Source organism: Chenopodium album, chromosome 1 (genome assembly GCF_948465745.1).
Source record: "Chenopodium album chromosome 1, dcCheAlbu1.1, whole genome shotgun sequence".
NCBI classification, from domain to species: Eukaryota; Viridiplantae; Streptophyta; class Magnoliopsida; order Caryophyllales; family Amaranthaceae; genus Chenopodium; species Chenopodium album.
In genome coordinates this window covers 34,483,340-34,506,688 of record NC_137834.1, presented here as the reverse complement: position 1 = coordinate 34,506,688, position 23,349 = coordinate 34,483,340, and the positions used below count along the sequence as shown (strand labels likewise).

Below are 23,349 nucleotides of genomic sequence, written 5' to 3'. Positions count from 1 at the left end.
GCTAAATGAGATAATCATTTATCAGGCTGATCACTTAATGTGATTGTAATCGAGCCATAAATCATGTCAAATTTCTCAGAGGGACTAACTAGTGTACCAAGGAACCTAAACTGCTACATGAGGTCCACATAACCATATTACGGGGCCAAACACTCTATCGCTGCACCAGCGCCTGCTAAAAGGCATTGTCTCCGCAAATTTTTCTTGTCACTAGACGAAAGACTTTGTCACCAGGCGACAAATTCGTCGTCTGGCGCTGCACTCGAGATTTTCGAATAAATCCCCTTCCTTCTTCATATATGCGTCTGCTGCTGCCTTTTTTTTTCCAATTCGCCTCAAGCTTGAAATTACTCGTTCTCGCTCATTTCTCAACCAAATTCGCTCAAACTTTTTACAAATCGAAACTTATTTCATCTAGTTTGCTAATCTGTGTAGGTTTTCTTCAAACTATTGGGGTTTGGTGAGTCCGACTCACCGCGGAAACAACCCCGACCCAAGGAACCACTCGTAATTAATAAAACCATAAAGCATAAATAAATAAGCACAAGAAAAGGAAGAACGAATCATACCCTTGAAGCGAGCTTTGCCCTCTCAAAAAGGGCTCTTACTTGAAAGCCTTGAGCACCGCAAATGTCGTGTCTCCAACGGTATCCACCCATAAAGGACGAACACGACTTTTTAGGTCCGCTACCTTGGAGTTAGCAAGGTCCGACCAAAACCCAAGTGTTAATGGAGTTTAAGAGTTTTTCCCCAAAATATTGAATGCTCTTTCTAACTCCCACTCAAGCCCTTTACAAGAAATCCCAAGGTTGGTATTTATAGAGGAAAGTATGAGTGGGAATTTCTATCCCATCAATGTGGGATCATGAAATTCCACAAATTAATTTAAAGCTAAATTAAATTAAAACTGTAAACTAATAATAAATCTACAAGTGCCATTACCATGTGAAATGGGTTGGTGAGGACCACATATAGAGTAGGGGACCATACTTGCTCCCCACTCAATACTCTCCTTGTGCCACATGTCCTTACCCACTTGCTCCCATATTCCTCAAGCTTCCCCATAGTGACCGGCCCTATGGCTCAGCCACGAGCCCAGCCCCGCACCAAGATGCGGGCTGCTGCTGTGCGCGCAAGCTACGCACTTGGTGCGGGCTTGCTGCTGTGCGTGGTTGCTAGTGCGTGTGCTGCTAGCACGCCTAGCTTGCGGCAGCTAGCTGCTGCACGCACCACGTGCACGCGGCTGCTGTGCGTGGCTGCTAGCACGGTGCGCTAGCACGCACCTAGCCAGCCATGTTAGGCTCGGCTTGGTGCGCTTGCTAGCCACCTATGCTCGGACATTTTTACCCCTAGCATTCGGATGCTCGGGGCATTCCGATGCTAGGGGTATTTTGGGAATATGGTCGATTTATTATTATTTTGCGCGTCTCGTCTTTTTATTATTTTTGACTCGACTTCCGACGATCGGTTTCGACGCTCCAAGCTCAAATTACCGACGTCTAAATATTTAACACTCGGGCGACGAATTAATTTCTTCCGAATTAATTCGTCGAGTCGGTTCATATATTTTGCTTGGGTGTCACCCGAAGGGTTCAGTCAAGATTAAGGTGTAATATTAATTATATTAATATTACTGATCGGAAGCGGCCTCCACCCAGGCACTCCAATCACTTGACCTTACTGAATATATTAGATTTCTAATAATTCTGAACCCGCTATCAAAATAATACACTTGTTCTAAGGACACCATTCCTTTCAATCTCCCACTCGTTCTTCTGGACAAATGTGCATTTAGTGTATACCCCCTTTCCTATGTCTCTTCATGTCTCTTCATGAACTACAGCGTAAGATTACTCGTCATCTCTGTTACGTCAAGAAGTGTTTCTCGAAATCCGAGTTTGACTGTCAATAAGCAGATGATTTCTAAAATCCATCTGAGCACGACCATGCATTTTCACAGTCTCGCTCTTCGAGATGCCTTTGATGAGTGTCATTTATGGCACTCATAGGGTAGTCTTTTAGGGTTATTTCTTTCCCTTTTTCATGATTTCTTCTCTTATTTTTGGTCCTTTTTCTTTAGGTTTCTCTTTCTCCTCTTTTCTTTATGGTTCTCGTGTTTTCCTCGTGTTTTCCTTTTATTTGGCCCTTTTTCCTTTTATTTCCTTCCTTTGTTTGCTTGTGTAGGTATTTGGAGAATCACCTTTGTAAAGGAATCGAGTTGGGGCCTTAATGATCAAGTAAGGAAGAAGCATTTGGCTAGAGAGGGCTTAGAGAGGCCTCGGAGAGGTCTCCAAGGTATTTCCAGCAGGCCGTGGGCGCGGGTCAGTGGAGCCGCGGGCGCGGGCTTAAGAAGAGCAAATTGCAACATTTTGGCGGGCGCGGGTTTTCCGCGGGCGCGGGAAATCTGGAGATGGCGCTCCATCTAAGAGAGACCGCGACCCCCTGATTGAGTTTTGGGAGCATGGGATTAGCAGCGGGCGCGTCATCTTTGGCCACGGGTGCAGGGCTATCTTGCCGCGGGCACGGGTGCTACCCAGAAAGCCCGCGGAGGGTTCCGTACCCATTTTTCCACGGCCGCGGATTCATCGAGAGAGACCGCGGGATTTGCCAGTTTCTTCTTTACCTATAAATAGAATTGTAATTCCTTTTTGAAACCAACTTTTTGATAATATTTCATTAGCTTAGTTTTAGAGAGAGAATTTAGAGAGAGGTTTGAGAGAAGTTCTTGGTTTTGGATTTGTAACTCAACATTTGATCAATCAAGTTTGGATTTCTTCTTTTTCAATCATCAATATTAGTGAGAATCTCTTCCTTCTTTCATCTCTTACTTACTTGCTATTTGATTTATGCTTGTTGCTTGTTTTTCTTTGGATTTGAATTTGATATTGTTGAATATTTTGATTTCTCTTAGATTTTGATATAGAATGAAGATTAATGCAATTTCTAGTTATTTGTTCTTGAATTTCACCATGATTAGTGAGTAGATTAGTTGCTAGGGAAAGGGGGAATCATGTTTGATTAATGAAATTGCTAGTTGATGCTCTTTGATTGATTGATTTGTTGCAATTAAATTGGTTGACATAGTTTTGCATGTGATTGATTATACTAGGAGTGATCAACCTATAAGATTAATCTAGATTGCATTGCAACTGTTAATGACATGAACAATTGAATTTAAAGTTGCTCTAATTGATTGGGTTTGCTTGTGATTCTTCTTGATTTTCCTTTCATAGTGACACCTAGATTGGCCTATAGGAGATATCATTTGAACTCTCTTGATTGCTACTATTGTTTGTCCATTGCAATACTTGAATTAATTTATTGAGCTCTAAACTAGCATTATCATTGAACTTGCATGTGGAACCCATATCCCTAGTGTTTAGCCCTTTGATTTACTTGATTAGACTTGTTTTAGTTTACCATAGTGCAAACCATAATCTAAACTCCATCTTCGAGGTAGCTTGACTTAGACTCTAGTTTTCATCATTGTATTCCCTAAGGATCGACCCTTAACTTACTTTATATTCATATAAGGTTGGTTAGGTGTTTACAAATTTAGTTTGACTTGGGGGAAGGGTAGATAACGACATACATTTTCCTCTTGTCAAAATGGCGCCGTTGCCGGGGAACGCTATTGGTGCTTAGCTTTTGTTGTTGAGTCTACTTCATTTTAATTGAAAAAAAATATATACAAAAAGATTTTGTTTCTTTAGGCTACACTTGTAGTCGTGCTACTAATATTTTCTTTGAAGTTTTGCATGCATAGAGCTCGTGATCGATCCATTGTGCCTTTTGACCCGGAAATCGAAAGGACTCTCTCAAGGAGAAGAATAGCTAATCAATCCTTGGGGTATAGTCTTTCAAGTGAAGAACATATTGAAGAAGAGCAAGGCATGGGAGAAAATCCGAGAGTGGCCTTGAAGGAGCTAGGAATACCCGGTGCTTATAGGTTTGAGGGCGGCATAGCTCCGCCTACAACACCGGCAAATGATTTCGAGATTCGGCCGGCAATGATCACCTTAATTGAGAGGAGGCAATATAGAGGGGCTAAGAATGAGAGCCCGTTGAACCATCTTAAAGAATTTGAAAAATATTGCAACACCATCAAAGTCAACGGAGTTTCTCAAGAGTTCATCCGCCTCAAATTGTTCCCCTTCTCTCTCATAGGAAGATCCTTAGAGTGGCTAGATAAAGAGGTGAAGCCCAATTCCTTGAGAACATGGGATGATGTTACAAAGGCCTTCTTGTCCCGCTTCTACCCTCAAAAGAAGACGGCGGAGGCAAGAGCCTTGATTCAAGGGTTCAAGCAAAGGCCAAATAAAAGCCTTTATGAAGCATGGGAGAGATACAAAGAGTATAAAAGGGAGTGCCCTCACCACGGAATCCCAACATACCAAGTGGTCCAAATATTCTATGGCGGTTTAAGTTCCCAAGGCAAGTCATGCCTTGATGGGGGGGCCGGGGGTCCTATCATGAACAAGACCGAAGAAGAAGTGGTGGACATTATTGAGGACGTGGTGACGTACCATAGAGATTGGCAAGATGGGGAGAGAGACTCTTCAAGCAAGCAATCTTCATTGTACTCGGTGGACCATCTAAATGCGTCAACAACCTTCCCTCCCAAATGACAAACTTGGGAAAGGAGATGACCGCAATCAAAGCCAAGTTGGAGGGCACTTCTTCTTCTTCCCAAGCTTCGAATCTTCCCTCCCTATTTAAGGGGAGAGGTACTCCTTCTAAATCTCAACCCCCTCCCACTTCACATAATATGCCTATGGGTTGTTTGTTTTGTGATGCATGTGGATCGTATGATCATGACTCTAGTAATTGTCCTAATGAATGTGTTGATGAGTTTGATAACAATGAGAGTGAGCATGTGAATTATGTGTCAAATAATAATACTCACAGGTTTGATAATCAAAGAGGTCAATGGAATAGGAATTACCAAAACCAAGGCAATTTTGACAACTATAATCAAGGTGGTGGTTATAGAAACCAAGGGAACCAAGGTTCTCGTGGTAGCTATAATAACCAAGGTTATAGTGGCTAAAATCAAAGCCAAAATTATGGTAATCAAAACAAAGGTTATGGAAATAACAACCAAGGTAGTGGTAACCATAATCAAGGTGGTGGTAACCATAATCAAGGTTATAGTCAAAATCAAAATAGGGGTACTTGGAACAACCAAGGGAAGGGCAATTTTAAAAATAATGCTCAAAGAGGTCCCCCACCCGGATTTGTTCCAAGACTCAAGGAGAAAATTCCTATTCACAACCTTCTTCACCTAGGACCAATTTGGAAGAAATAATTGAGAATCAAACCAAGTTTTTGAACACATACATGGCCGTTAGTGATAAGAAGTTCAATGAAATGATGACCCACAATAAAATGCTTGAAAACCAAATTTCTCAATTTGCTAATTCTTTGAAAGATCATGCAAGCCCTTCTTCTTTACCTTCCCAATGTCTTGATCCCAAGAAACACGTGAATGCTATTGTTACAAGGAGTGGTAAGGTTCTTGAGGAGAGATTACCTAGGAAGGGTGAGGATAAAGAGATTCCTAAGGATGCCTTGGTTGAGAATGAGGGGGATAGGGCATCATTGGATGAGGTTGTGGTTGAGACACCTAGAGAGGTGAGAGTAGAGAAAGAAATTGTGAAACCCAAGCTCCCTTACCCAAAAAAATTCATGAGACACAAATTGGATGAACAATTTGGGAGATTCATTGATATGCTAAAACAACTTGATCTTTCTCTACCTTTTACCGATGTGATCAACCAAATGCCAAATTATGCCAAATTCCTCAAGGACATTTTGAGTGGGAAAAGGACTTGTGAGGTTGTAGAGACTATCAACTTGACCGAAAATTGTAGTGCTATCATCATGAACAAAATGCCACCCAAATTGAAAGACCCCGGAAACTTCTCCATTCCTTGTGCCATTAACAAGATGCAAATTGATAATGCCTTATGTGACATTGGAGCTAGTGTGAGGATAATGCCATATTCGGTTTATCAAAGGCTTGAACTAGGGGAACTCTTACCTTCTAACATTACCTTGCAATTAGCCGATAGGTCAATCAAGTTTCCAAAAGGTAAGGTAGAAGATGTTCCATTGAGGGTTGGGAAGTTTGTGTTCCCGGTGGATTTTATTGTGCTTGAAATGGATGAAGATGCTACCATTCCAATCATTTTGGGTAGACCCTTTCTTTCTACCTCGGGTGCTATGATTGATGTGAGGAGTGCAAAGATTTCCCTTAAGGTAGGAGATGAGGTCATTGAATTTGATTTGAATGAAAGCATGAAATATCCATCTTCTTCTCTAGAAAATTGCATGATGATTGATTCACTTGATCATGTTGTGTCTTCCATGCATGAGCACTTGCTCACCTCTAACGATGCTCTTGAGAATGTTTTGTTGAACAAAGACAAAGTAGGTACACCATGCAAGGAAGTGGCATTCTATGAAGAATTGCTTAATGGGAGCATGGAGGAAGTGGATGAGCAAATGTGCTTGAAAATCTCAAGCCAAGAAGCTTTGCAAGCGGCCACATCAAAGGAAGGTAATGGTGTGCCTATGTTAGAGCTCAAACCTCTACCATCACACCTTAGGTATGAGTTCTTGGGCCCTCATTCCACTTACCCCGTGATAGTTAGTGCATCCTTGAGCGTGATCCAAGCTCAAGCTTTATGTGGTGTTTTGAGAAAGCACCAAGGTGCTTTGGGGTACACAATTGATGATCTTAAAGGTGTAAGCCCCGCCTTGTGCCAACACCACATAACACTTGAGGAAGGCGCCCTTCCTTCTATCGAACGACAAAGAAAACTACATCCCCAAATGGGAGAGGTAGTTAAGAAGGAGATCACCAAGCTATTGGATGCGGGAATCATATTCCCCATCTCTAGCTCAAGGTGGGTCTCCCCCGTGCATGTCTTTCCAAAGAAGGTGGGCATGACCGTCGTTGAGAATGAGAAGGGTGAGCTCATTCCAACTAGGATGGTCACGGGTTGGCGGATGTGCATAGACTATAGACGTCTAAACACATCCACCAAGAAGGATTACTTCCCTCTTCCATTTATTGATCAAATGCTTTAAAGACTAACAAGGCTCAAGTTTTATTGTTTCCTCGATGGATATTCGGGATTCTTCCAAATCCCCATCCACCCCGACGATCAAGAGGAAACTACCTTCACATGTCCTTATGGAACCTTTACCTATCGAAGAATGCCCTTTGGGTTATGCAATGCACCCGTTACATTCCAAAGGTGCATGATGAGTATTTTTGGGGATATGTTAGAGGTCGAATTGGAGGTCTTCATGGATGACTTTTCGGTGGGGGGTGTCTCATTTGAGGAGTGCCTTGTGAACTTTGAGAAGTGTTTGGAAAGATGTGTTAAGGTCAATCTTGTTTTGAATTGGGAGAAATGCCACTTCATGGTGGAGGAAGGTATAGTGCTTGGGCACAAGATTTCAAATAGAGGCATTGAGGTGGATAAGGCAAAAATAGAAGTTATTGAGAAACTTCCACCTCTGGTGAATGTCAAGGATGTGAGATCGTTCCTTGGTCATGCGGGTTTCTATAGGAGATTCATAAAGGATTTTTCACTTATTGCTAAGCCCCTAAATGACCTTCTTTAAAAAGATGTTGAGTTCATTTTTAATGACAAATGCTTGAAGGCATTTGATAGATTAAAGAAGGCCCTAATCTCCACTCCTATTGTTCAAGCCCCAAGGTGGGATCTTCCTTTTGAATTGATGTGTGATGCAAGTGATTGGGCTATTGGAGGTGTTTTGGGACAACGTGTAGACAAGAAGCTTCATGTGATTTACTATATGTCCAAGACACTCAATGGGGCTCAAAAGAACTACACAACAACGGAAAAGGAATTTTTAGCAATTGTGCACTCTTTTGAGAAATTCCGTTGTTACTTGTTGGGTTCCAAGACCATAGTCTTCACGGATCACGCGGCCCTCAAGTATCTCTTTGCCAAGAAAGAGTCCAAGCCTAGGTTGATTCGATGGGTGCTTGAATTGCAAACTTTTGAGATTGAGATTAGGGACAAGAAGGGTGCGGAGAATGTTGTGGCAGACCATCTTTCTCGCCTTGAGGGTGATCAAATTCATGATGATGGTTCACCTATTGAGGATAAAATTCTTGATGACTTCTTATATGCCATAGAGGTGAAGGAACTCCCATGGTATGCCGACTTGGTGAATTTTCTAGCATGTGGGGAGTTTCCACCCTCTTTCTCAAAGAACCAAAGGAAGAAAATCAAAAGGGAGGCAAGACATTACTTGTGGGATGATCCCATCCTATACAAACGAGGGGTTGATGGCTTACTTAGGCGTTGTGTTCCAAATGAAGAGGTGCCTAGTGTTTTAAGGATGTTCTACTCGGACCCTAGTGGTGGGCATATGGGTGTTTCCAAGACCGCTACCAAGGTTCTTCAATGTGGTTTGTGGTGGCCACATCTCTTCAAGGACTCATGGGGCTTTGTGAAGTCATGCGACCGATGTCAAAGGGTTGGGAATATCTCCAAGAGGAATGAGATGCCTCAACAACCCATTCTTGAGTTAGAGGTGTTCGATGTTTGGGGGATTGACTTCATGGGACCATTCCCATCTTCATATGGTAATCAATTCATACTTGTGGCTGTGGACTATGTTTCTAAATGGGTTGAGGCCATTGCCTCCCCTACTAATGACCACAAAGTAGTGTTGAAGTTGTTCAACAATATCATCTTCCCAAGGTTTTGCGTGCCTAAGGTTGTGATAAGCGATAACAGATCTCATTTTGTTCACAACGCCTTCCAAAAGATGTTGAGGAAACATGGAGTGCATCAACGGTTCGGCCTTCCATATCATCCTCAATCGAGTGGCCAAGTCGAGGTCTCCAATCGTCAAATAAAGCTCATTCTTGAGAAGACGGTTGCAAGGAATAGAAAGGATTTGTCGGAAAAGTTAGATGATGCTCTTTGGGCTTATAGGACGGCTTTCAAGACGCCTATTGGTACCACTCCATATCGCCTTGTCTATGGAAAATCGTTCCATCTCCCGGTAGAACTTGAACATCGTGCCTTGTGGGCCATCAAGAAGATAAATTTTGACTTAGCTAGTGCGGGGGGAGAAGAGGTGGTTGGATCTTCATGAGCTAGAGGAACTTCGACTTGATGCTTACGATTGTGCTAGCACCTACAAGGCTCGCTTCAAGGAGGTTTATGACAAGTTGATTGAGAAAAAGGAGTTTTGTGTAGGTGACAAAGTCCTCTTCTACAATTTAAGGATGAAGTTGTTCCCCGGAAAGCTCTTGTCAAGATGGAGTGGACCATTCTTGGTGAAAGATGTTTATGATAATGGTGCTGTGGAGATTTCTCCTTTGAACTCCTCATCTTCATTCAAAGTTAATGGTCATCGGCTTAAGAAGTACTATGATGGAGTGTTTGTTGGACTTGTTCACAAAATGATTGTTTTTAGGCCACCATGAGATGGTGGTGCACGTCGATCTAAAGACGTTAACCAAAAGCGCTTACGGGAGTCAACCCGGATTCACATCTCATTTCTCTTTCCTTTCTTTTCTTTTATTTTTCCTTGATTGGTTTTTGATTTTATTTTGAGTTGGTTTTGTGCTTGTTTTGTAGGTCGCCTATCATCACTTGTTGGAAAGAAGAGGTTTGAAGAAGAGTTTAGAGTACAGGGGAGAGGGCTCCCCGAGGGCTTGGAGAGACCTCGGGGGCCTTTTCACCTCTTTGAGGCATTTCGATCCAGGGACTTCCCGCGGTTTCCCCGCGGTCTCTCCGCGGGCGCGGGAAGTTTTGGAGAGGCCTCGGAAGATTTGGAGAGGGCACGGCCCTCATATCAAGCAAAATTGAATTTCATTCCTAGGACTTCCCGCGGTTGCCCCGCGGTCTCTCCGCGAGCGCGGGAGGTTTTGGAGAGGGCGCGTCATGTTTGGAGAGGGCGCGACCTAAATTCAAGCTCATTTGGAACTCCATTCCAGGGACTTCCCGCGGTCTCTCCGCGGGCGCGGGAGGTTTAGGAGAGGGCGCGTCATGTTTGGAGAGGGCGGGGCCTAAATTCAAGCAAATTTGGAACCCCATTCCAGGGACTTCCCGCGGTTGCCCCGCGGTCTCTCCGCGGGCGCGGGAGGTTTTGGAGAGGGCGCGGCAAATCAGGAGATGGAGCGGCCCCCATCAGGTATTAAAATTCTAAAAATTCCAAGAGGTCCTTGCGGTGGCCCCGCGGTCTCTCCGCGGGCGCGGGAGGTTTGCCGCGGGCGCGACATATTCGGGAGAGGGCGCGGCGATCTGGGTTTATTACCCGGGCGCGCCCCTCTTATCTCTCTATCCTCTCTTATTTTCTCATCTTCTCCTTATTTTTCCCCTTTCTCTCTCTACCTCCTCTCAAACCCTAACCCCAAAACATCAATTTCTCACAAATTTCTTCAACTTTTGCCCAAATTTTTCACAAATTCTTCCGTATTCCTCCATTTTCAACACTCCTACTCTTCTTTGTCGTGCTTTTTCGGGAAATTTCGGGTCTTTGAAGTGCTTTGAGTTTAATTTGAGTCTCCAATCTTGGTATACTTCTAACCTTTGTAATATTTTTGTCAATTTCAATTGATTTCTTTACATTGGTTTGTTTACCTTGATTTTGAGCATGATGTTTGTGTTTTATGGTTGATTTATGGGAAATTTGGTATATTTGGGTGATTATTACTTTTTCTTGTTGATTCATGATTATATTGATGAATGATTGTTGATATTGTTGTTTGTTGTTGGATTTTGGTTGTTGTGTTGATTGGAACAAGTACCTTGTAGTTTGTGGTGGTTTGGTAGGATTGGTAAGGAGGTTTGTGAGTAATTTTTGGTGGAAGTTGTTTTGTTTGAGGGAGTTTGTTGTGTTCTTGCGAATTGTGTGAATTTTGTTAAAATGGATTTGATAAGAAGAGTCAAAAGTAGCAAGAAGCGCTCAAACCAATCCCCCAGCCAATCTTCTCAAGGCCAATCCTCAAACCCTCAACCCCAACCGCATTCCACAACTCAAGATGATGCTCCTCCTCATCCTCTACCCCCTCTCAAATTTTGGAACCGGTCTAAACAAACCCCCCATCTATAACAAAATGAAAGACCGGAAGTTTAGACCCTCCCGCCATTACTTTCGTGAGGATATGGCCAAGCTAGGAATTGAAAATGACCTTGACATCCTTCTAGATAACCTAAGCTTGGGTGAGTTTCTAAAGTCGGTCCCTAGAACCTATTTGGAGCCTTCCATTGAGTTTTTCTCCACATTTGAGTTCAATAAGGTGGGGGAAACCGATTTTATTATTTCCTTCCAACTCTTCAATATCAAACACACCATGAATCTAGCCGAGTTCAATGTAGCCCTTGGTTTCAACCCTAATGGTGATATCTTCGAGCCCCTTATCTCCCTAGTCAAAACTGAGTATAATGAGGTTTCTTGGTGAAAACCATAGCCAACAGGAGGGAGTTTGATTCGAAGAAGTCCCTTGCTAGTGAGATTATCCATCCGGCCCTTAGGATCCTTCATAGAATTCTTGGGTATTCGGTCTTGAATAAGCAATATTTGGGGAATTTATCTCGGGATGAGATTATGGTGTTATGGTTGGCTACCAAGCCAGAGTTAGGGTCGAGGATTAATTTTGGCTATATCTTCATGAATTGTTGTAAGGAGATAATGCATGGGGTCAAAACGGGGGAAATTCATTGTGGGGGCATGGTGACACGTCTTGTGTCGTATTTCAAGCAAGAGGGGTTCTTGAAGTCTTGCACTCCGGTTGGAAGGAGTGAAGACGTGTGGATTAGTTTGAAGCAAGTTAACACTTTGCGTTTCATAACTAGCACTAGGAGACCCGACACTTACTCTTGGCTAGTGAGAAATACCCACCATTGCCTACTCCCTAACCCGCCCGCCACCTCCATCCTTCGTGAGGCTAGAAACATTTGGATGGTCCCTAGGGACAATGGGAGGATTGATGATGAGATGGAGGAGGATGATGAGATTGATGCGGGTGATGAAAATGATGAGGAAGAGGTGGAAGGAGGAGGAGAAGAGTATGATGATGAGCAACAACAACCGCCACTACAACAACAACATGATCATTTTCATGATAATGCTCAAAGAAGAAGAAGAGAAAGAAGGCAACAACGACAACAACAACAACAACAAGGTTTCCAAGGAGATTCTTATCTCCGAGAGATTGAGGCCATGAGATCTAACATGGAGCGCATGCAATTGAGCATACAAGGTATGTACTCGGACCACCAAACTTTGTCTTATCAAACTAGCGCCTTGTATGACGCTAGTGTGTGTAGGGGGGAGGTCACACCTCCGGTCAACTACCCTTATGTGCCGCCCTAACAAGGGTCGATACCTTCATGGGGTGGTGACAACCTACCTACGTACCCATATTGGCCCGGGATTGAGGACCCCGATGTGCCAAGGCGCGACTTCCCACCTTATGATTATAGGGTCTCGGGGGGGAGTGATTATCGGGGTGATCCCGCATACTACTATTCTCACCCCCATCACCCCGAGCCCCTTGTTCAGCCTGAGCCCTATGACCAATTAACCCGATCCCAACTTGACCTATTCAAGGGTCACTATGGTTTTCCTCCCGGTTACACCGGAGGTTGGGATACGGGTGATGATGGTGCCGGCCCTAGTTGCCAATAGTCCCCTTATGCATCTTTGTTTCCCTTTTTGTTCTCCCCTTTCCCTATTTTGCATTTTTATAGGCATTGCAGTCGATGCCTTCATTTTGTGAGGGGGGAGGGTCAAAAAGGATGTTTTATGTTGGTTTGGGGAGGCACCTGGGGCTCGGTGGGAAGTCTTTGATAAGGCTTTTGGTGGATTTTTGCTAATGGTCTCGTTGGTTTATTGCTTGTTGTTTTGTTTCACTTCATGATGTTTGTTGAAATTTCTTGATGATGATTATGATGATGGGTTTCTCTAGGTTTGTGTATATAGCTTGTGTCTAAGTGTTTTATTGTTTGCTTTTGTTTGGAAGTTACTAACAATTTCATTTTGTATATATAGCCTTTTTCTTTAACTCACCTTGCTCATAGCCTATGCTTTGGATTGCGGAACCTTTTGGAGAAGCACGTTCCTACTGCTTGGGTACTTTAATTTAGCACGGATGCTTGGTGAGGCCTTTCTTATTTTACCTCTTTATTTTCACTTCTTCATTTTCTTGGTTGCTTATATTAGGATTAGATTTAGGAGAAGTTGAATGGTTCGAGGATGTATGAATTTAACACCTAGTGTGTTTGGGGTCTTTAGCGATGTGGCCATTAGACCGCTTGTATGTCGATTGGGATAAACGTGTTATGATTTCATCTTTGCCCTTTTCCTCTTTCCCTTTCTTGTCCTTGTCTAAGTTTTCCATCTTCTTCTTTTCTTTTCTTTCTTTTTCTTTTAATCTTGTTTGTGTGCATAACTTTTTGAGGCTTTATTTTCACTCTTTCTCTTTTTGAAAATTGGACTTGTATGCAATGGACTTTTGCTTTTGAATAATAGTCTTCTTAGGTAATAATGGTATCCACGGTTTGAGATTACGTTTGGTTTATTCTAGGATAAAGCATGCTAAGATAGTTGTCTAGAACTAGGGGGATCATGAAACCGGATTCTACTCGTTTGTGGCATGTTGGTAGTTGCTCCCTATCTTTAATTTGACAACCTTAATGAGTTTTTGCTATAACCATGTGAGATTTATATTTGTTCAAGCTTTCATCATACTCTTGCATGAGCGGCATGGATCCTTGATTTTCGCAAACCTAATCTAGAATCTTAGCGTATGATTCCTAAGACCGTGACCAAACTACCTAGGGAGGACAAAGGCAATTTTTCGGGGAGGTATTTTTCTCTTTCTAGGATAGTCCCTTTTTGTTTACTTTTTTTTTTTTTTGGTTTGGGATACATTTGCCTACTTGTTACCCCTTTGAACCTTTTTCCCTCTTTTCAAGCCACATAATTAGATATCTTGAGCCTTTTGTTTCGTTCTCCTTCTTTTTGGTTTTTGTGAAGCAAGGGTCAATGTTTGGTGATTGTGGTCTATGAAGTTGGCGTTTGGTTAGAATTGGTACGCATAATTGAGTTGTTTCTATTTAGTAAATAATGGCAAATGCTTATGTAAAAGTCGTCCTTAGTAAAAGAGGCAAGGATGTTAATAAATGCATATTTGAAAAAAAAAAAAAAAAGAGTCGTCCGAATTGAAAAAGGCAAGGACTAATGCTTTTAAGGAGTTCAAGAAAATACAAACAAATTTATAAATGAGATAATGCAAAAAAAAAAAAAAAAAAAAAAAAAAAAAAAAAAAAAACCATAAAAATTCAAGTGTCTTTCTCCTCTCTATGCATTGAGGACAATGTTTCTTTTAGCTTGGGGGGAAAGCGCTTGCGCTTTTTGTTCTAATGATTGTAGATTGTTGCTTTAAATAAGCTTGGGGGTGTTAATACGTTTTTGTTTAATGATTACTTAAGTTTGGTGTTGAGATTTGGCCGGTCTTTGCTTCACAATTTAGGATAACCACCAAATTTTAAATTTTAGCCTACCTTAACCCTTCTTGCCTTGCGTTACAACCTTGGGGAAGACCTTTGGACCTAGGAGTTGAGTCTTTCATCGGTGGAGGGAATCATAGGTTGTAGACTAAGGAAAGGGGATGCAAAATCAAGATGTCGAGTAGCCCAAAATGTTGATCTTTTTCCGGTTCGTTCGCGAAATCTATGAGACGCTCACTAAGGGGAGACATGAGATTAGTTGGGGAAACGCTGTAAGACCGTTTGGGATGAAAGTGGAATGTGATAACTAGTTCCTATGCTTAGCATATTTATGTTTCAATCAACCTTAGGTATCTTATAACGTGCATACCATAATTCACTTTAGAAAGGTTGTTATTCATTTGAATTATAGTCTCTTTGTAAAGTCCATTTCGTAGAGATTTTGTTTCCGTTTTCCTCTTTCTTTTCCTTTTCTGGTTTGCCTCTTGGAGGTTTGGTGGAGAGTTATGCGTAAACTCTTAAGATACCCTTACGAGAGCATCACTCGTCCTCTAGAGCGATCTAGGGGTTTAAATGGCTTGTTGTAGCTAAAAACAACCGTGATTCCTACGACAGTGAGTCTTAGTGTAAATTCTCGCCCCTCTTTTTCTTTTTACTTTGAATAAGCCCTTCTTATTCCTTTTTAGCCTTTGTTTTTCTCGGGACGAATTTGATGAGTGTCATTTATGGCACTCATAGGGTAGTCTTTTAGGGTTATTTCTTTCCCTTTTTCATGCTTTCTTCTCTTATTTTTGGTTCTTTTTCTTTAGGTTTCTCTTTCTCCTCTTTTCTTTATGGTTCTCGTGTTTTCCTTTTATTTGGCCCTTTTACCTTTTATTTTCTTTCTTTGTTTGCTTGTGTAGGTATTTGGAGAATCACCTTTGCAAAGGAATCGAGTTGGGGCCACAATGACCAAGTAAGGAAGAAGCATTTGGCTAGAGAGGGCTTAGAGAGGCCTTGGAGAGGCCTCGGAGAGGTCTCCAAGGTATTTCCAGCAGGCCGCGAGCGTGGGTCAGTGGAGCCGCGTGCGCGGGCTTAAGAAGAGCAAATTCCAAGATTTTGGCAGGAGCTTCCCGCGGTTGCCCCGCGGGCTCTCCGCGGGCGCGGGAAATCTGGAGAGGGCGCTCCATCTCAGAGAGACCGCAGCCCCTTGATTGAGTTTTGGGAGCAGGGGATTAGCCGCGGGCGCGGGTCTATCTTGCCGCGGGTGCTGCCCAGAAAGCCCGCAGAGGGTTCCGTACCCATTTCTCCGCGGCCGCGGATTCATCGAGAGAGACCGCGGGATTTGCCAGTTTCTTCTTTACATATAAATAGAATTGTAATTCCTTTTTGAAACCAACTTTTTGATAATATTTCATTAGCTTAGTTTTAGAGAGAGAATTTAGAGAGAGGTTAGAGAGAAGTTCTTGGTTTTGGATTTGTAACTCAACATTTGATCAATCAAGTTTGGATTTCTTCATTTTCAATCATCAATATTAGTGAGAATCTCTTCCTTCTTTCATCTCTTACTTACTTGCTATTTGATTTATGCTTGTTGCTTGTTTTTCTTTGGATTTGAATTTGATATTGTTGAATATTTTGATTTCTCTTAGATTTTGATATAGAATGAAGATTAATGCAATTTCTAGTTATTTGTTCTTGAATTTCACCATGATTAGTGAGTAGATTAGTTGCTAGGGAAATGGGGAAGCATGTTTGATTAATGAAATTGTTAGTTGATGCTCTTTGATTGATTGATTTGTTGCAATTAAATTGGTTGACATAGTTTTGCATGTGATTGATTAGACTAGGATTGATCAACCTATAAGATTAATCTAGATTGCATTGCAACTCTTAATGACATGAACAATTGAATTGAAAGTTGCTCTAATTGATTGGGTTTGCTTGTGATTCTTCTTGATTTGCCTTTCATAGTGACACCTAGATTGGCCTATAGGAGATAGCATTTGAACTCTCTTGATTGCTACTATTGTTTGTCCATTGCAATACTTGAATTAATTTATTGAGCTCTAAACTAGCATTATCATTGAACTTGCATGTGGAACCCATATCCCTAGTGTTTAGACCTTTGATTTACTTGATTAGACTTGTTTTAGTTTACCATAGTGCCAACCATAATCTAAACTCAATCTTCGAGGTAGCTTGACTTAGACTCTAGTTTTCATCATTGCATTCCCTAGGGATCGACCCTTAACTTACCCTATAATCATATAAGGTTGGTTAGGTGTTTAAAAATTTAGTTTGACTTGGGGGAAGGGTAGATAACGACATACATTTTCCTCTTGTCAGCCTTGTAAATAACAAGACATGTTCCCTATTGTTAGTAGGGGACATTTCAAGTCTTGTAATGTAGCTTTTGTTACTAAGAGGACCTAGCCGCCCGATATCTGTCGTTATAATCCCCAGTTACAGCAGACGTTTGGCGGATACCAAAGCGGACTAGTACTCAAACAAGAGACCTCCCACTACTCATGGTCAAGGAAAAGAGTTCCAATAGTAATAATGAGAAAAATACTTATGAAGGTTTTAAATCTCTTAAAGTATTCTCATAGGTCGATCCAGTATGGTTCTAAACCAATACCTGTGCAAATGATTTATATCCTCATAGCACAAGAAACGGTGCTATAAATCATACTACACACTTACCTCTAATGGTCATTAATCGTCCACAAAAAATATGACCTTGATTAGGGATGATTTTCAATTAAAATATTCAATGTTCACTTAATAGGTGTTTCTTTATCCAAGCCATTAACTTGATACCCTATTTTGAATATTTATTAAAATCTAATGGACTCATTATTTAATTCTAAACCACAATTAAATAGAAACAGAGTGAATTAAATTGCATGAAAAATTTTAATTACTCCAAAAACTGAATGGTTCATCATAGTGCTTTACATTAACATTGTCCAAAATTTAATTAAAACACTATAATATGGAAATCAAAGCCAGTTTGAGATATGCTTGATTCCCATTGCCTCAATGGTTTTGTTGTGCTTCACTTGAGACAAGGGTTTAGTAAGTGGATCGGCTACATTGTCATCCGTTCCCACTTTGCAAATTCTGATTTCACCCTCTGTCTTCCATTCTCGAATCATTTGAAATCGCCTCTTGACATGTTTGACCTTCTGATGTTCTCGTGGATCTCTAGCCTGAGCAATAGCTCCATTGTTGTCACAATGGAGGTCTATTGGACTCTTGATGGAGGATACAACACCAAGTTCATCAATGAACTTGCGAATCCAAACTGCCTCCTTGGCTGCCTCAGACACTGCCAATTACTCAGCTTCAATTGTAGAATCAGCGGTTGTGCTTTGCTTTGCACTCTTCCAACTAAACGCTCCTCCATTGAGACAGAATATGTATCCGGATTGTGACTTGGAGTCGTCTCTATCTGTCTGGAAGCTTGCGTTGGTATATCCCTCAACAACCAATTCATATTTACCGCCATAGACCAGGAATTTATCCTTGTTCCTTTTCAGATACTTCAGAATATTCTTGGCCGCAGTCCAATGCGCCTCTCCTGGGTCTGATTGGTATCGGCTCGTAGCACTCAAGGCATACGATACATCCGGCCTAGTACATATCATGGCATACATGATCGATCCAATAAACGAAGCATATGGAATACGACTCATCCTTTCTCGCTCATCAGGTGTCTTTGGACACTGCTTCTTGCTTAAGGTTATGCCATGTGACATGGGTAGGTTCCCTCTCTTGGCTCCTTCCATTTGGAATCGAGCTAGTACCTTATCGATGTAAGTACTTTGACTCATTCCTATCATCCTCTTTGATCTATCCCTATAGATCTTGATGCCTAGTATGTACTGAGCCTCTCCCAAGTCTTTCATTGAAAAACATTTCCCGAGCCAAGACTTTACAGACTCTAACAACAGAATGCTATTTCCAATGAGCAAAATGTCATCGACATATAAGACTAGGAAGGCGATGTCACTCCCACTGACCTTCTTTTAAACACAAGACTCGTCTGGATTCTTGATAAAACCAAACTTACTGATGGCTTCATCAAATCGCAGATTCCAACTTTTGCTTGCTTGCTTTAATCCATAAATGGACTTCTTAAGCTTGCACATCTTCTTAGGATTGTTCTGGTCGACAAAACCTTCAAGCTGTAATATTAATTATATTAATATTACTGATCGGAAGCGTCCTCCACCCAGGCATTCCGATCACTTGACCTTTCTGAATATATTAGCTTTCTAATAATTTTGAACCCGCTATCAGAATAATACACTTGTTCGAAGGACACCATTCCTTTCACAAACTCACTCGAATTTTGCTTAATTTTTGCATGTTTTTTCACAAATTTTCTGAAAATTCGAAACTTACTTCCCTTAATTTTCTTTGTTTGTTGAATTTTATGCCATGAAATTGCTTTATTATACTTTTATATTTCCTTGCGAGTGTTTTGAGACTTTTTTCACTCAATTTGGTTGAGAAACGAGCAATTCACCATTATTGAACCCATTGAGGTCGTGAGAACAATGCTGCTTGTTCTTCTCGTTTTTGCTAGTTATTCTTGTTCAATTTGTCACAATAATTGTCATAGTATTGCAAGAAATTGTTTGATTGCTTGAAAATGCTATATATATGCTTGAATTGAAATCGTTCTCTGTTTTAGTACTATGTACTATGTTTTTTTTCGAACATAGTGTTATGCGGCTAGGCGAACCTTATATACTATAGAGCCTTAATTTTTGTTATTCTACATAATATAGTTCACGATCTTGGGATACTCGACGGGAGCACGAGCCTATTGGAGAGGGTGAGGAGCCATCTACCTGATCGAGGGTTAGATAGGTCGTTAAGCTACTACCCTAATCAAATTAATCATTTATAATACCTAAACATAAAGGGTCGAACCACTAGGGAATCACAATAATTCAACATCAATAATCACTAATGCAAGAATAAAAAGGTAATTGTTTTTGTTGGTTTTGTTGAGAACACTAATACTACAAATAAGCAAGAAAATGATGATTTAAATCAAGGGAAAATGATGCTAGGGAATACGGGGGTGTCGAATATGATTAGAAAGAGGGGAATAATAATGATTATCATGAAACACATGCTAAAGAACACAAGATTCTACTTAAACAATTCATTCTCATGCAATAGTCTAGGCAAATCAATGAAAGAGGTCTACACTAATAAGGATCATTTTCATGGATCCTATTAGTTACAATAAAATCAAAAGAATAAGGAAACACAATCCATAAAAACTCCACTTTAATAACTCATTCTCATGCAATCATTAAAATAGAGATGATCTTAATCTAGTTCAAATCACTTTCATGCATTTAAACTAGAAAACATCAAATAGAGTGCAACAATAATCTCAAGCTATTTAAAATCATGTCTTTCATCAATTTATGGAATAAGTTCAATCCAACCATCATCATTCATCCAATATCAACTCATATCTTCCACCCCCTTCCCCTAGCTAAAAGATTAGCCTAGAGAAGGGAGATTAAACATAATATCAAAACTAGAAACAATCTCAAGAAACTCAAAACAAAACATGATTAAAAACAATGAAATCAATATCAACTAGATGAACTAATAAGATTAACAAAAATAAGCAACAATAAATGCAAATAAATAAAGCTAAAGGAAAGGATTAGAAATTACTAAACATAGGAAAAGATGAAAACTTGAATTCTTGCTTGATTGAAGATTAATCTTGAGCAAAGTTGAATACTTGGATGAAAATTGAGCAATAATCTACTTTCTGTCTTTAAAAATTATCTAATCTAACCCTAAAACATTGAGAGAGAAGGTCTCCTAAAGCTAGAGAAAAAGATCTAATAATCTCCAGCCGTCCCGCGCCTTTGTGGGTTGGGGCTTGCTGGCTGAGTTATGCGCCCGCGCGCCTTGGGTGTGTGCCCGCGCAAGGGAGTGTGCGCCCTCAAAAAGGTCGCACACAACCCGCGCAAATCTCTCAGCCTCGCTTCTCAAATTTACATCCTTCTGCGCGGGTTCTGACAGGGCTGCGCGCCCGCACACTATGGCCGCGCTCTCGCGCACATTTTGCGCTCCCTCGCGCACATTTTGCGCTCCCTCGCACCTTGCTTCTTCGATTCTACTCTCGTTCTTACTAGTCCTCTTCTTTGCAATACAAGACTTCAAATACCTAAGCACAAGCATCAAGGGAAGCAATAAGGTAAAGGCAACGGTGAAAATACGCAATAAAGGGAGGCATTTAAGCATATACGAGATTTCATCCAAAACACATCGAGACATGTACGAACGCATTATTTGAACAAAACAACTACAAATAAAAGACCTCAAGATAAGCTAAAACAAAGCACAAACACTACCCTAAGCATGACATAAATGTCACTTATCAAACTAAAAACTTAAAATATAAACATAGAAAATAAGAGAAATATAAATAAATTAACAAAATAAGCTAAAAATTATTAAAAACTACTAAAATACAAAAAATAGAAATCTAATAAGGAAAATAAGAAAAACAGTGAAATAAAGCGTAAAACTAAGGAAATTATTAGAAACTAAACCGAAAAATAAGCATAAAAATACCCTAAAAGTGACATAAAAGTCACTTATCAGACTCCCCCAAGCTAAACTTTTACTCGTCCTCGAGCAAATTAACATGAAACACGAGAGAAGGAGAGTGAATTATTCACGCAAAGCTAAGACACTAAAGGAGATAAGAATGTACACTAACTCACTTTTGTAGGAATCACGGTCAGTTTTAGCAACTAAAGACAAGCCCTTTAAACCCCTAGATCGCCCTAAAGGACGAGTATGCTCTCGTGTGGGTTTCCTAAGAGCTTAACCCACAACTCTAGACAAAAACCAAGGCAAAACAAAAAGAAAAAGAAAAGCAAACACAAAATACAAATACAACCATGACCAACATAACATAACAAGTTTTAGGACAACCAATCAAGCTCAAAAGCGGAAAATACTCCATTTGGACTCAAAAAGAAGAGACATGCACCAAAGAATACTCACCTTTCTCAATACAATGAGGGAAAACATGTTCTAAGATGCTCATGGTTGAAAGAGACAAACCTAAGCTAAGCATAGAGAACTAGAGAATTCATTCTCCGCCCCAGCCCCATCTAAGACGGTCCACGTTCTCTCCACTAGCTTCAAATCATTCCCTAGTTAGCTCCTCATGATTCCACGAAGAAACCGAAAAAAGATTCAATTTGTGGAATTAGTGGGTCATCCCGACATCTCAACTATGCATACTCTCTCCATAGGGTTGAAATATATCTCCCTCCACCGGAATTTGACCTCACCCCTCTAAAGTCTAAGGGTCTTAACTAGGGTTATAACGTAAGGCAAAGGATTAAGGCAGGGTAAAAATTTAAAAATTTTGGTGATATTTCCTAAGTGAAGCAAAAGGGTGATCAAACCTCAAAAAAAACTATAGAAATCATCAAACATCAAACAAAAATACCAATAGTGTCATCTCCCCCAAGCTTACTCAACACCAACATACCATAAAAACAAAAACGAAATAACGCTCCAACTAACTCCCCCAAGCTAGAACGAAGCATTGTCCTCAATGCTTAACTTAGGGAAGAAAACAAAACCTAACCTTTTTTTTTGAAATTTTTATTTGATGTCCTTGCCTTTTTTCACTAAGGACGGATTTTTATGGGATGCATTTGCTTTATTACACACAATATATACAATTTACTTTTTTACTTGGTACAAAGAGCATAATACTTTCTCATTTTCATTACAACACAAAACAAATTCTCAAACCAAAATGCTTCACAAACTAAGTGTAAAGGAAACGAAAGGTCATAAAGCTTGTAATGTGGCTCATAATCAAGAAAGGGAATAGGCTCAAAGGGTTGTCAAGAGGAGAAAATGCAAAATAAAAACAAAAAATGTAACAAAACAAAAAGAAGATAAAGAAAAATGAGAAAAGGGTGCCCTTTTCCTCCCCTAGAGATGCTTGGTCAAGATCTTGGGAGTTAGAGGACAACACAAGGATTAAGATATGCATAGTTAAGGATCCTAAACGCCACTCAACAAAATTGATGAAGGCTTGAACAGTCTAAACCTCACAAGGGATGGGAAGTAATCAAATACTAACTAAAGAGCTTCAAATCCACTATAGAGAGCAACACCATCTTACCACTTTTCCGTCAAACAAGGGTTCAAACGTCCTCAATAGTTCTTAACCTTGCTACCTTAGCTTAAAATTTGTCTATCTCAACCACAAGCACTCTCAAACCATGTAGGCCATCATCAATTAGGAAGAAAAATATTCTTTGGCACATTATCAAAGCAATCAATTCCAAATGCATGAGCGAATTCCAAAACAAATTTATTTCATCTTGCCATAGTCATGTTTGCCAAAAAAAGGGAAAAAAACAAAAGAAAGAGGAAGAAATCAAAAAGGTTCACAAACGAGGCATATAATCCAAATAAGTCCCAATTGTCAAACAATTGATCATTCGATAAAAACATCAACGATCCCAGGTTCCATAGAACCAATGCAAACAACCTCGAACCATTCAACTTCTTTCTAAACTAGTCCTAAATTAAGCACTCAAAGAAAGAGTAAAAGAGTAAAAATAAGAAAGATCTCACCGGGAGGTTGGCTTAAAAGAATTAAGTAGCATAAAATAGAGTTCACCAAATGTCACTCCGCTCCAAACTTCCAAAAAGCAACCTACAAGGCAAGCCAAGACTCAAAACAAAACATTAAAAGAGAACAAAGAAATAAAACAAAAAGAAAAAGAAAGGAGGGGGAGAAAAAGGGTTAGAAATCCTTCGG

At 40.5% G+C, this 23,349-nt stretch overlaps 1 pseudogene; it reads right to left on the bottom strand.

The window, feature by feature from the left end:
- Positions 1-4,285: 4,285 nt before the first annotated feature.
- On the bottom strand, positions 4,286-4,384 carry LOC145566073 (small nucleolar RNA R71; annotated as a pseudogene).
- Positions 4,385-23,349: the final 18,965 nt, after the last annotated feature.